Here is a 13,532-nt window from a genome sequence, read left to right as displayed (position 1 = left end):
GGCACTTGGCAGGCTGAGGCCTGTGAACTCCCAGGGTTGTTAGGTCAGAGCCTAAGCTATTACAAGCCAGGCTCCGCCTCCATCCTCCTTGGGTACCCCAGACAAGTGAGAGTGAAAAGGGCAGGAAAAGTAAGACTCAATATGGCCAACGGGGAAGATAAACAAAGAGCTCCAGGGGCTCCCAAGTCCACCTTGAGGATCTGCATGAGGTTGGGGTTTAAGTCGGAGGCAAGGGGTGTATATAATAATGATCTCTGGGCAGGGTGTGGACCGCTGACCCCAGGCCCTCTCATCTCCGTGCCAGTCTCTCTTGAAGGTAGACTGAGAGTTGCGAGAACTGTGTGGAATCTTTCCAAGAGACGAGTTCCTCTGGCTGGCACCAGGCTTTAGCCTTTTCCGTTTCACAGTGTGAGATTCCCAGGAAAATTCCAATTTCTCAGGGTCTATCATCTCAACAGTTTGATATCCAAAGGAAAGGTCACGTGCATCTCCTCAGAATATATTCATTCCTGCCCGGATCATTTCAGAAATGGCAAGTTTGGGTTCTTTAATAAGTCTAGGCTGGGCTAGAGGGTGGTCCTGTTTTGAAACGGGAGAAAGTAACCTGGTAGGAACTGGAGAGGGGACTCAGTGGATAAAGCGCTTGCTGTCCCAGCACAAAGACTTGAGTCCAGATCCCCAGCACTTGCATAAAAGCTGTGTGGAGGATGTACCCCCAGCACTAGGGGACAGAGAGGTGGATGGATCTTGGGGAGTTGCTGGGCAGTGAATTCCAGTCACTGGATATGCCCCGGAAGTAAATCCAGCTGAAGCAGCAAGCTCCAAGAGAATGAGAGGTCTGTCAAAAAATAAGCTGAACCAATAATCAATCACCTTTGACCTCAACATGGGCTCTCACATGTACATGTGTCCTGCTTTCACATGTATACAATACACACACACACACGCCATACAAAAGGAAAGTTGTGAACAAGCTTGGCTTTGATGTGACTCAAGGAGCCTCTCCCATGGCCGTCTAATCCCTCTGTGGGATAGGGTTGATTGGTTCTCCTTACCACAAGTTCCCTGGGGCAGGGACTGTATTCACTGTGTTCTGATTTTCAGTTTCTCTCAGAGAGATGTGTGGTAGAAGCCAAAGCTTCTGTTCAGTTGCTTGTTGGCTTCTTTCCAGTTTGTGGGGGTTTACATAAAAGCAATGGAAAATTTTCAAACCACCGGTCCATCCAGCTCCATTCCTAGAGATTCTGATTCAACTGATCCAAGGCAGCAGCCTAGCTGGACCTGACATGCAGCCAGCGTGGCAAAGCCTGGCGAAGGGTCTCTCAGCCCTGGCACTGTTGACATTTTGAGCTGAATAAATTTTTTGCCAGGAGCAAGGGCAAAGTGCTCTCTAGTGCTTGGTCACACCACTGCCCTCTCTCGGTGGGTGTCAGTTGTCTCCAGCTGCTATTAGACAAAAAAAAAAGTCATCAGATGTTCAAAGGGGGCAAAATTGCACTCTGTGTTTTTGTGTTGAGGTGGAGCCCAGGGCCTTGAGCAAGCTAAGCTCATGTTCTGGCCCCTGGACATGCCCAAGCCCTGTAGCTTATTTAGAACTCTGGTCTCTGAGTTCCTCTAAGTTTCTCTATTGGTTTGGAAAGCCAATGATTTTGTTTTCCTCATCTGCTCTTAGGGAAGCTCCTGGACTGCCTGAGGAAAGAACCAAGGTCCTGTCAACCCTCCTTTCCCTCTCTCCTCCCCCTCCCACCCTCCCTCTCCTGAGTCTGTTTTCTTAGCAGAAGGCTATGGAAGGAGTCTTAAGTAATAGATCTCTACACTTCTTTCCAGCTCTGACATTCTGGCCGAACCTGTTGTCACCAGCAGCTGGCTGAAATAGGAGTGTGTTTTGCGTTTGACACATTTACTGAAGAAAAATTCTATTTCCCAGTTAATTAAGAAAAAGTTAATTAAAGTGCAATGTGGTTGTAACTACTGACTCTACCTCCACCCCAGTGAGTTTCCTGGGCGCTCTCCCCCATGCCCCAGCCTCCCAGAGGAGAGACTGAAAGGAAGATCAGACACGGTTTTCATTCCTAAGTTATATAACCACTCTCAATGCAGAATAAGATTTAAAAAGACAGGAAGAAATAGCTTTTTTATTAAAGGACTTAAAAATGAGCACGATAGATTTAACTTTGAAAAAAAGAAGCAGGCTGGAGAAGTTTTAAATGTAGCCTTTAAAAAGTATAATGCTAGCATGAAACGGATTGTTTTTTTCTATAAGGGGGTGGAATTTTAGTGAGTCTCTAATAATCAAAAAGAGAACTTTTCCCTCCCTCCCTTTATTTTGCTCCCTCCCTCCCTCCTTCCCTTCCTTTATTGAACTTTCCAGGAAGGAAAAATGGGCACAGTTCATGGCCTATGCTGTGAACTGAGTGCCCTGGAGCTGTGCAAAGGGCAGCCCTGCCTAGGCATCAGAGGAAGCCCTCAGTACCCCCTGTAAAAGAGAGAGTGGCTGATGCAGCCTCCGTGAACCAAACATGTGCAGTCTTCATGCTACAGTTAGACATATGTTCCAGAAAGGCCCGTCTATTGGAGGATTGGCTCCCCAGCCCACGACGCTAATGCCCTTTTAGAGGAAGGGCCTAGTGGATACTTTCTAGTCCTATAAAGGTTGTCTTGGAGGGTGTGTTGGGACCTGGACATCTCCTTCTGCTTCCAGTCGCCATGCTGAGGGCAGCTTCCTCTACCACACGTCCCTGCTACAATGTACTGTGCCACCAGGCCCAAAGCAACTGGGCCGTGGATCCTGGACTGAAGCCTCTGAAACTGTAAAAGCAAAAATAAAAAGCTAAAAATAAATAAAGTGGATTTACCTCAAATATTTGTTGAAGTAATGGAAATATGGTTAACATCCCTTGCCGTAACCCTCTCTCTCTGTCTCTCTGTCTCTCTGTCTCTGTCTCTCCTCTCTCCCCCATCTCCATATTCAACTCAGCCTCTGTGCACACTACCCACAGCTACAAGGTACTGCCTGGAACATACCTTGACTGCATTCATGCTGATGCCTCCTCTCTGCCTGCCACTGCCTTCTCTACTCACTATTCTCTTAATCATTTGACTCAAATAAGGGTCAAAGTCCTTGCATTAGCTACAAGACTATTCCCACTAATTCCCTCCTCCCTTCCCTCCACACAGAACACCATTATGGAGTTCCTTCAAACACAACTGGACAATTGCACTAGCTGCTCCGACTCCCAATGACCCTCTTTCCTGAGGTCCACAGGATCTTCCTTCCTTCCTTTCTTCCTCCTCCCCTCCCTCCCTCCTCCCCGCCCTCCTCCCCTCCCTTCTTCCCTTCATTCCTTCCAGGTTGAGGTCTCCAATTAAGCGCTTGCATCTTCACACAGCCATGTATGGAGTCCCAGAGCCCTAAGCACTGGTCTTACTTTTTTTTTTTGTATTTGTCACCTCCAAATCTGCTACATTCTTATATTATGTGTGCCACTGCCCATTTTCCTTCATTGGGATGTAAGATGAAGACCCCAGAGGGTATGACTCTTTGTTTTTCTTTCATGTTTCTCAAGCACCTATGACTCAAACATAACAAATGTTCCCAAAACAATTCGGGAGGAGTAAAGAAAGGGAGGATTTGTTGAGGTCCTCTGCATTCTATCACTACATTGGACTATTTTTATCTTCCTCTTCTCGAAGCTACGAAGTCTGCTTTGGACAAGCAGCTGAGCTTCTAGCAGTCTTTTTTTTTTTTTAACTATTAGATGGGGTTAATGCGTTATCAGGTTTACCCGCGGTGTAGATGAAATGAGCTTCTATGTTGGGACCAGTGCCTGGCACACACCGTCTTGGCTACATTAGCTGTTGTTATTGTTAGTATTGCTCTGTCTCCTGGGACAAAAATAGCAGACCCTGAGTGGAAATGCATGAATGGTCTATTTAGGTTCCTATTGCTGTGCTGAGTCACCATGACCAAAAGCAAGTACCGAGGACAAGGTTTATCTGGCTTACTCTTCACATATAGTCAATCCCTGAAGGAAGTCAGGACAGGAACTCAAACAGGCCAGGAATCTGGAGACTGGAGCTGATGCAGAGGCCATGGAGGGGTGCTGCTTACCGCCTTGCTCCTCATGGCTTGCTCAGCCTGCTTTCTTATAGAACCCAGGGCCATTAGCCCAGGGATGGCATCACCCACCGTTGGCTGGGCTCTCTTCCATCAATCGCTAATCAAGAAAATGCCCTAGAGGCTTGCCTACAACCAGGTCTTATGGAGGCATTTTCTCAGTTGAGGTTGAGATGACTTTAGCTTGAGATCACTTTACCTTTCGGCTTGTGTCAAGTTGACATAAAATTAGCCAGCACAGTGCATGAACTCATGTACGGCCAACAAGCAAAAGCTGGGAGGCAGGAGGGAACATGAATGAATCATGGACCAGACTCAGGACTGTGAGACTGTGCCAGGTGGAAAGAGGCAGGCATGGATAAATCCTGTGGGATAGAAAAGCCCACCTAGGAACTGGGCCTGCTTGGGGAAGAGTACAGAGAGAGAATGTTCACAAGGCCCACAGGGGAAAGGATGCCAGAGCTCAGGTAGGCGGGTGTGTACTCATGTGGAAAGGAAAGACTCTGTCCTCTGAACCCACAGCCATTACCATCATCAAAGGAGCTATGACTACTGCCATGGGGCCTCAGAACCAGGCTGCTTATAGTCTCTCATGGAAGCAGACAAGCAGGTCATTAGACCCTCAGATTTCAGATCCCCCCCCCTTCATCCTCCCAGCTGTGAGGAACTCCGCCCAAGCTACACACGCGGTCTTGGGAAGTGACAGACACACGGTGAGAACTCCGCCTGAGGAAGAAGGTGCTCCGCCTGAGGAAGAAGAAGGTGCTCCGCCTGAGAAGCCTCATCCATTCTGGAGTGAGACTTTCCAGGGAAGCAGACATTTGCTGACGTCTCCACAAGGGAAGTTCACAAAACACTTGGAAGAGCAACTGTAGTAGAAACAGAGGGTGAGCACATTGGGGGGCAGAACTATCAGTAAGACTAGTAAGACTCTCATCATTAAGAAGCAAACCTACCAGCGGCTTCAAAGCAAGAGTAGGAAGGTCCTCTCCATGCTCCACCAGCAGCAAAATACGAATCGGACTGAATCTTCCCTACCATTAATTTTAAATATACTTTAATTTTTATTAACAGGCTCTTTGGGTTTATTGCTCAATAGGGCAGGAGGCTGTTTTTCTTGTGAAAGAATATTTAGACTAGAAATCACCTTGCTGGCTAATGAAAAAGAGGAATCAAGCAGAGCCAAAATACAACATGAAGGCAAGCTCTGGCACCGCTGTCTCCACCTATCCTCATCAGACCTCAGCAGGCAGTAGAGGAGTTTCTCCTAAAGGTTAGAAGAGAAAGCTCCCTGTTCTCATTAAAGCCCTCCTAAGTTCTGATTAGGAACAGATGATGGTTTGAAAACACCTGCGTTCTCCAGATGCATCCAAACCACTTTCTACAGCAAAGGGGCGAGCTTTGATAGGGTGCAAGGTGAAAAGAACACAGCAGAGGAGTGAGGGCGGCAGGAATGACCTGCCTTTTCCACAGACAGCTGACAGCTCCTGCTCTTTATGCTAAATTGCTTCTCCCCTGGGCCCAGCAAAATTCACACTTACTTGTTAGTCTTTGATACTTGGTGGTGCTAAATATCTTAAAGCCAACAAAACCTTCTGAAGTCTAACACCTCTTTGTCCTGAGGACAGCCCAGCTCCTTCCTCTAGTTCCCAAGGGGCTTCTCAGCAGCCTGCTTCAGGGTTGCCAGATGAGGTACTCACTACTGCCATTTAGAAACAGGCCAAACCCTGTATCTCCAGGGGATCGTATTTCTTAGAATTTTTCAGGGTTAGAGCAGAGCACTTGCCTAGCCTATAAGGTTCAGGGTTTGATCTCAAGCACTAGAGAGATAAAATTTTACATTTTTTTCAGTACTAAGATCAGGACGCCAGTGAAACACATGTTGATATTTTATTTTTATTATTTTTGGGGGGTTTCATTGTTGTTGTTTTGGGACAAGGGCTCACAATGTACACCAGGCTAGCCTTGAATTCTCAGAGATCTACCTGCCTCCACCTCTGCCTCCTGAGTGCTGGGTTTAGGCATGTACCATTATGTCCAGCCTTATTGATGATGATGTTATTGTTGATTCAACCAGCATGTAAGTAAATGCATGATTCTTCTATCCTCTGATTATTGACACTTCTAAATGAAATGGCTGTATTCCTATTCATTTCTTTAGTGGCTGAAATCAGATCCAGAAGAAAGGTTTCCCTGCTCTTTAGAATAAAATGGCATGTCCAATACTCTGCTTCGACCCAGCAGACCTCCCTTTGGGGGATGTTGTCAGCAGGGCAGAGGGCACACACAGGTCAAGTAGGCTCAGGCAGTTACGGGCATGCAAGTTTGGCTTCACGTCACTCTACTGGGTCCTTGGAAACCCTTGTATTCTTTGACACCTTGCTTTGCATTGAGTCTATGGTCATTTAATCCAGTGGTTCTGAGAGTTTGATCAGTCTTAAAATCGTTAGCATCAGCATCTCCAGGGAAGAGGTGACCTAAAGATTTTCTGGCCTGCCCCTATACCTCCTGAATCCCAGCCTCTGGGGTGATCCAGGTCCTTGTCATGTATGGTCAGAAAACATGTATGGTCTTCTTTCAGCGGGCTCCACATAGAGTTCTGTCTTTAGCCTTTCTTTGTCAATGCTTTACCTGTGAAGTCTCCTTGTAAGGCTACTGGGACCCTGTCTGTGACAGCTCTGACAGGCAGAGAGGAGGTTGCAGACACCTAGGGAGGAAATCTCAAACCTTCTGGGGCCTCTCTGAATCTTCACACCTTTAAAAAGGGTGAGAACTCGCAAAGGGGGGTGGGGTGGACCCCAGCAAGCCCAACATCCTTAAAAGAAAAAAACAGCTGCTACCTTAAAGGGCAGCACAGCGAATGGAGGTGAGGAACCATAAAACATTTTTACTCTGACAAAGAGAGTCTCTTCAGGGCGGGTGATGGCGTGTTTAACACCAAAGGAGAAGGACAGGGCTCCAGGATGTTAATATGGGGACAGATGAGGTACAAGGGTGGGAAGAATCTGAGCTCTGACTTCGGTTGGCCACAGCCCTGTGGGAAGAGAACCAGGAATGAGATCAAGGCAGCAGAGAGAGCAGTATCTCAGCCATTAGAGCTGCCCAGCAATGGGTAGCATCTGAGGGGCACTGACTCTCCATGACTATGTGTCATAGACAGTACAGTAAAAACAATTTTTTAACTTTTTAATCACATCATCTATCTATCTATCTATCTATCTATCTATCTATCTATCTATCTATCTATCATCTATCATCTGTCTATCATCTATCTACTTATTTATTTATTGTGTGCATGTATATGTGTGCACATGTATGTAGACAACATGTCATAGCATGCACATGGAAGTCAGAGGACAACTTGCAGGAGATAATTCTCTCTTTCTACCACATGGGTCCCAGGGATTGAATTTAGTTCAGCAGGCTTGGTGGTAGGCCCCTTAACCCGCTGAACCATCTTGCTGGCCTAGGCAATTTTTGTATTAGGCAAGAAACTACAGAAGCCAACATTTTTCAGATCTTGGACAATGTCAGAGCAGAGCAACTTTTCTTCGGGTGTGATAATATGCCATGGTGCTTCAACTTAAGAAATAGCTCACCTGCCAGGAGGTGGTGGTGCGTGCCTTTAATCCCAGCACTAGGGAGGCAGGCAGGGGGAATCTCTGTAAATTCAAGACCTTGTAGCTAGCCTGGTCTACAAGAGCTAGTTTCAAGGTAAGCTCCAAAGCTACAGAGAAACCCTGTCAAACAAAGAAAAAATAAAAAAAAAGGAAGAAAGAAGAAAAGAAATAGCACATTCAAGAAGAGTCATCATGGCTCTCACCACATGACTTCTGAGACCCAGGACTTGGTCTCTTCCAATGCCAGCCCCTCTGACTCTTCATTTCTCTGATGACTTCTCTATTGTCCCCTCTCCTCAGCCATCTCCTGGGGTGCCCATCAGCTTCCTTAGTTGTGGTATCACCAAGATGGCAATGCCTAAGGGGAACAGGGAACATTTCAGTTGCAACCCCCTGCCTCCCAGGGCCCTCTCCAGGGATGGCACCCAGGCAAGGTGAGATTAGTGCTTTGAGAGCGTTGGTGCAGATGAAGGAAAGGGTGAACGAGTGGGCATACCCAAAGTCTTGCCAGCTGGTAGGGTTACTTTGGCCAACCCATGGGGTGGTAGTTCAGAGGCTGTCTGAATTTCCTAGGTGGAGAGCATCCCCAAATGTCAAGAGGGTGAATTTGAGATGGTCATGGGCTGTCGTGAAGGCTGTCCAGCCAGGGCCCTCCCTTCTCTGCTTAGCACTTGCAGGCTCTCGACTTTTTAAAATCCCAATGGAAACAGTTTTTGTCCAAGAATTCTTAGACTACTTAAACTTGTGGATTGTACAGACCCTATGATCACACTAACCTTCACAGCCATGGTTCTCAACCTGTGGTCGTGACTCTTTGGGGGTCGAATGACTCTTTCACAGGGGTTTCCTAAGAACATCAGAAAACACAGATATTTACATTACGATTCATAAAGTAGCAAAATTACCACCCAACATTTCAAGATGAATGCCAGGGGACTGGGGTGAAGCTCTCCAGTGAAATATTCCAGACTTCTTTGGATAAGAATGTTAGGGGCTGAGGCAATGCTTTTGAACAAAACAGGCACCTGCGTCTTCATTGACCATCTCATTATAAGATTCCATTTCGGAACAAGAGCCCCCGCAGCTGTTCCTAACCGAAGGAGCTGCCCGGAGCTGTGATGAATGCCGGCCAGCTCTTCCACTCAGTCCCTGCGACTGTCCCTCTTCGGTTCCACGCATAAATATAAAGTTAGGGTGGCTTACATACTGGGGTGGTTGTCCCATGCTTAACCGCCCCACTTCCGTGTGAGTGAGTCTCAGAAAAAATAAAAGATAAATAAAATCTTTGTGGGGAACTGGGAAGATGTTTCTTCCAGGCAGGAAAAGCTGTCCGTGTCACACTCTGACATCCCTTGTGGAAGGCAAAGCCATCCAAGTGACCACAGTCACTGGAGGAAATGAGGAAGCTCAGCTGTGAAGTGGAGAACAGAGGGTCACAGTCGGGGTGGGGACTGCGAAACCCTTCCACCCTGGGATCTCTGCGGGAAGCATTTAATACCAACCTGGCTCTCACCAGGGCCTCCGTTCCCTTCCAGACCTTGAGTCCTTGTGGTTCCTCAAGGTCCAACTTTGGACCTATGATCCCAAAGTGACAGATACTTCTTAACGCATTAATATTTATTTTTAGGAGGATCCGTTTTTTCACTGAAAGTCTTGCTGTGAGTGTTGAATCTTTGGGATAAATTACCTGGGCCAACCAGCTTTCAACTTGCCAAACTGATAGACCCAAGCCAAAAGATGAACAATAATATGTTCTTCAGTATTAAGATTGTGGCTGGTTTTTATGTCCATGAGAATATATTTTTATTTATTTATTTTTAAAGATTTTCTTTATTATGTATACAATGTTCTGCTGCATGTCTGCTTGCGTGCCAGAAGAGGGCATCAGATCTCATTACAGATGCTGTGAGCCACCCATATTGGTTGCAGAGAATTGAACTCAGGACCTCAAGAAGATCAGACTGTGCTCTTAACCACTGAGCCGTCTCTCCAGCCCAAGAATATATTTTTTAAAAATTAGTATAAGGAGAGGGCTGGAAAGATGCCTCAGCAGTTAAGAGTACTGGCTGCTTTAGTAGAGGATCTGAATTCAGTTCCCAGCAACCACATGGTGACTCACAACCATGTGTATGTAATCCAGTGTCAGAGGATCTGACACCCTTTCCCAGCCTTCATGGGCACCAGCGCACAGACTAGCACATAAAATAAAATAATTTAAGAATCCTTTTTTTAAAGCAGTATTTATAGCTGGACATGGTGGTGCATGCCTTTAATTCCAGCACTCAGGAGGAAGAGGCAGGCAGATCTGTGAGTTTGACACCAGCCCGATCTACAAACTGAGTTCCGAGATAGCCAGGACAAACAGAGAAACCCTGTCTTGAAAAGTCAATAAACAAACAAACAACAAAACAAAACAAAGCAAAAAGGTATTTATCTAGTCTTTTTGGAGATCACCCCTCCATCAGAAAGGCTTCCCGGTGCTTAGTAGCTATCCTCGGTGGTATCTGCCCACGGTGGTATCTGCCCACGGTGGTATCTGACACACATTAAGCCCCTCATTCAAAGGAGGCACTCTAGTTTTGTATAACATATAGAAATAAAGCCTCTTAATTTCATTCGGGTCTTTTTATTTATTTATTTGTTTGTTTATTTTAGCTTTGAAAGTTTTCATTCTTTAAATAGGAGAATGTTTAAAATGGCATGTTTTTTTAAGGAATTTAAGTATATTTGCATATTTATTTCAGATCTTATTTTTTTTAATAGGCATGGAAAGGGTAGGCATGAAGCTAATGCGGCCTATCCTACCCAAACCCCTGTGGGGTCCTGTGTCTGAGAAACGTGAGTATTCAGATTTTATTTATGCATAATTTAGAGGTGTCTATAAATGCAGATATACTTTGACCAGCTTTTTGAGAAATTTTATTTGAATATTAACTTTTAACAATGATGGAGTAATCTCTATTGCATCCTTAGATCTGATTCACAAGTACAAAGGGTATTCAAATCTAGAAAGGTGCTGGACTTCATTCTTGGACAGACTCTGTTTAGCTAAATTCTTTGTTCAGAAAGCAATGAATTTGCATCTTGATCCTGTGAGCCTAACCAACTATGCACTATGGTCTATGTGAGTGAAATAAAATTGGACTCCAAACTTTCCCCTAAATAATTAAGTGTATGATGCTTGTTAATAAAAATATTATTGCTAGAAAAATGAATACTTCATTATTTTTTTAAAGCACATTATTTTAGGGCTGAAGAGGTAACTCGGTGGTTAAGAACACTGATTGCTCTTCTTGAGTTTGAGTCCCAGGACCACATGGCTCACAGCTGTCTGGAAGCCCAGCTCAGGGGATCTACCACCCTCTTCGGGCCTATTTGGGCATTGCACATATATGGTAGACACATTTACATGCAGGCAAAACACTCACAGATGTATATAGCAAAAAAAAATCTTTTTAAAATACCACTCAGTAGAATAATACCCTAAATGTATGTGAGTCTTTAAAACTGGCTAATCAAAGAACATATGACGTAGGTGAGACTCTACACAACCATGCTAGTCTAGGAAGCTTATGTTCAGACTGTAGGTAAAAAATATTATAAATATGCAAAATATTTTAAGTCTTACCCTAGATGCCAGGAAGCCACATTTCAGTTTTATTAACACGAGAGACAATGGCACAATGGCGAACCTCAGCTTGAATCTCTCCATGCGTTTTTAGCAGGGGCACTAACGTGTGTCGTGGAACCTCATTTGGGCTACCTTCTGCATCCACGTCTCATGTGCGGTGCAGTGTGGAGCCTTGGTTTACTCGTTCACTTCCAGGCTGGCGGACGCCGGCTGCTTCTCATGCCCCAGGACAGAAGCAAGAGCAGGGTGTCTGTTTAGTCTGGAAACGTGTTAGCACAGCAGACGCGGAGACCCCTTCTCTGCGCCTGGAAGAGACATCATTCTGGAAATCTGAAGAGCCGTGAGGCCTTCCCATCTTCCTGTACGTCTAGCCTGAACTCTCAACATGATGGGATTTGGGCCCGAGCTGAGGGGCAGCCAAACCATCCCTGCTCTGGAGGAAGTCACCTTGGATGGAGTCTAGGTGAGAGCTCTGAGATCTCCGGAGGATTCGCTTGAAGGTACAAACCACTGAGCTTGCCCGAGGAGCACAACTCAGAACTGGGCGCTGACGGCTGAAAAAGGGCAGGCAGATGACAAGGACCAACACACACTAACATCACATGGCACCGCCGTGGTCGTCTGCTCCTAGCATTAAAGTGTCTCTATGGGAGCAGCTTCACTAGTGAGCTGAAGGAAGCTCTAGTGCCCTACACCAAAGAAGTGCCCGGTTAGCGAATGCTGATTTCCACCGCTGCACCCTATTAACCGCCAGGGGTCGCTGTTCTTCCAACAACTCAAGGCCAGCCATTGAACCGAGGGCACCTCTCAGAAGACAGAGAACACAGGGTAAGCGGAGGAAGAACTGCCAGGAGGGTGGCCCTGGCTGGCTATCCCTCGACAGCTCCTCTGGTGTTCCAGTCTTATGTAGTAACCCATCTTTCTCCCCGGACTCAGGAATCTGTTCTGCTGATGCAGGCTCTTCCCAATGGAGCCCATAGGAGATTAGATGCTCTCACATCCTGACTGCCATTGAGTCTCCTTCTTAGCCGCTCTTCTGTCTAGCAGGGGGACAGGATGGGCTTACACACCACACAGCAAGTGATGGAAGGGCGATGAGGGAGGATTGTCTTTGCCCTGTGGACCCCTGTCTCAAGGCCTGGCTCAGCGAACCGCTTCTGATCTTTCCTCTCCTAGTTCCTAAACAGCTTCCTCATTCAGTCGGCCAGGCAGTCTTTTATTCAACAGATGTTGCAGCTGCTCTCTGACGCTTCTCTTCCTGGACTGACATCTTTTTAGCGCCCTGTTGCAAAGCCCTGCCTGGGAACTCATTCTTCCTGCTCTGCTCTACCGAACCATAAACTCTCCAAGAGCAAGGCTCCTTCTACTGCCGCACAGCGCCCTGCCTCTAGGAGCGGAGTCGACGAATGTGCCACGTGAGGTGGACAAACACAGTCTCTGGAAGGGAGGCACTAAGTATAGGCCTGGGAAGGCAGTCTCAGCAGCATGTGGAGAGGCTCTCCTTGTGAGTCCCAGGGCCCCAGACGACCTTACTGGGATTAGATGGGAGGTTGTGCTGGTGAAAGCTGTTATTAAGATGGCTGCTGGTAGGCAGGGTATGCTGGGGGCTGGGGTGGGGAAGGCATAGCCATTGTATTTCTTATATCTTCTTAGTTATAAGAGCTGATCAAAGGCAGTGTGAGGCCTGTCTGTGTAATCCTGAGATTCCAGGTCAGCAGTTAAGGCTAACTGGGGGGCTCTTCTGGTAGTCAGCCCAGCACCTGGCTCTGTGACTAACTCACTGTGGTCCTGGACAAGACCCTCCCCCTTGTTGGACACTGGTATACCCATCTGCAGTAGAGTCCGGTATCTGCCCATTGTAGGCACTCTGGTCTGGCAATTCTCTGAAGAAATCGGAAGGCCTCCTAGGCTGTTCCCTACGGAAGTGTAAATACCTTCCAAATGGTTTCTCTCCTGGAGACAGAAGACAAGATCTGCCCTGGGGGAGATTTGATTTCTAGGACTTAGCTGAACCAAAAATTCAGAGGGAAGGGTCTTGTTTAAAGAGAGTGATCATGGGCAATGCAGGGGACAGGGGAGTGCAGAGGTGGCAAGTCAGGCTGGGACCTTCAGGTCAGGGACTGCTCTCACACTGGACCTCAGCAAAGACCAGAAAGTGGCACCT

Source organism: Alexandromys fortis, unplaced genomic scaffold, assembly GCF_014885135.2.
Source record: "Alexandromys fortis isolate MF-2015 unplaced genomic scaffold, M_Fortis_MF-2015_v1.1 scaffold_167, whole genome shotgun sequence".
NCBI lineage: Eukaryota > Metazoa > Chordata > Mammalia > Rodentia > Cricetidae > Alexandromys > Alexandromys fortis.
This window is presented reverse-complemented; position numbering follows the sequence as displayed.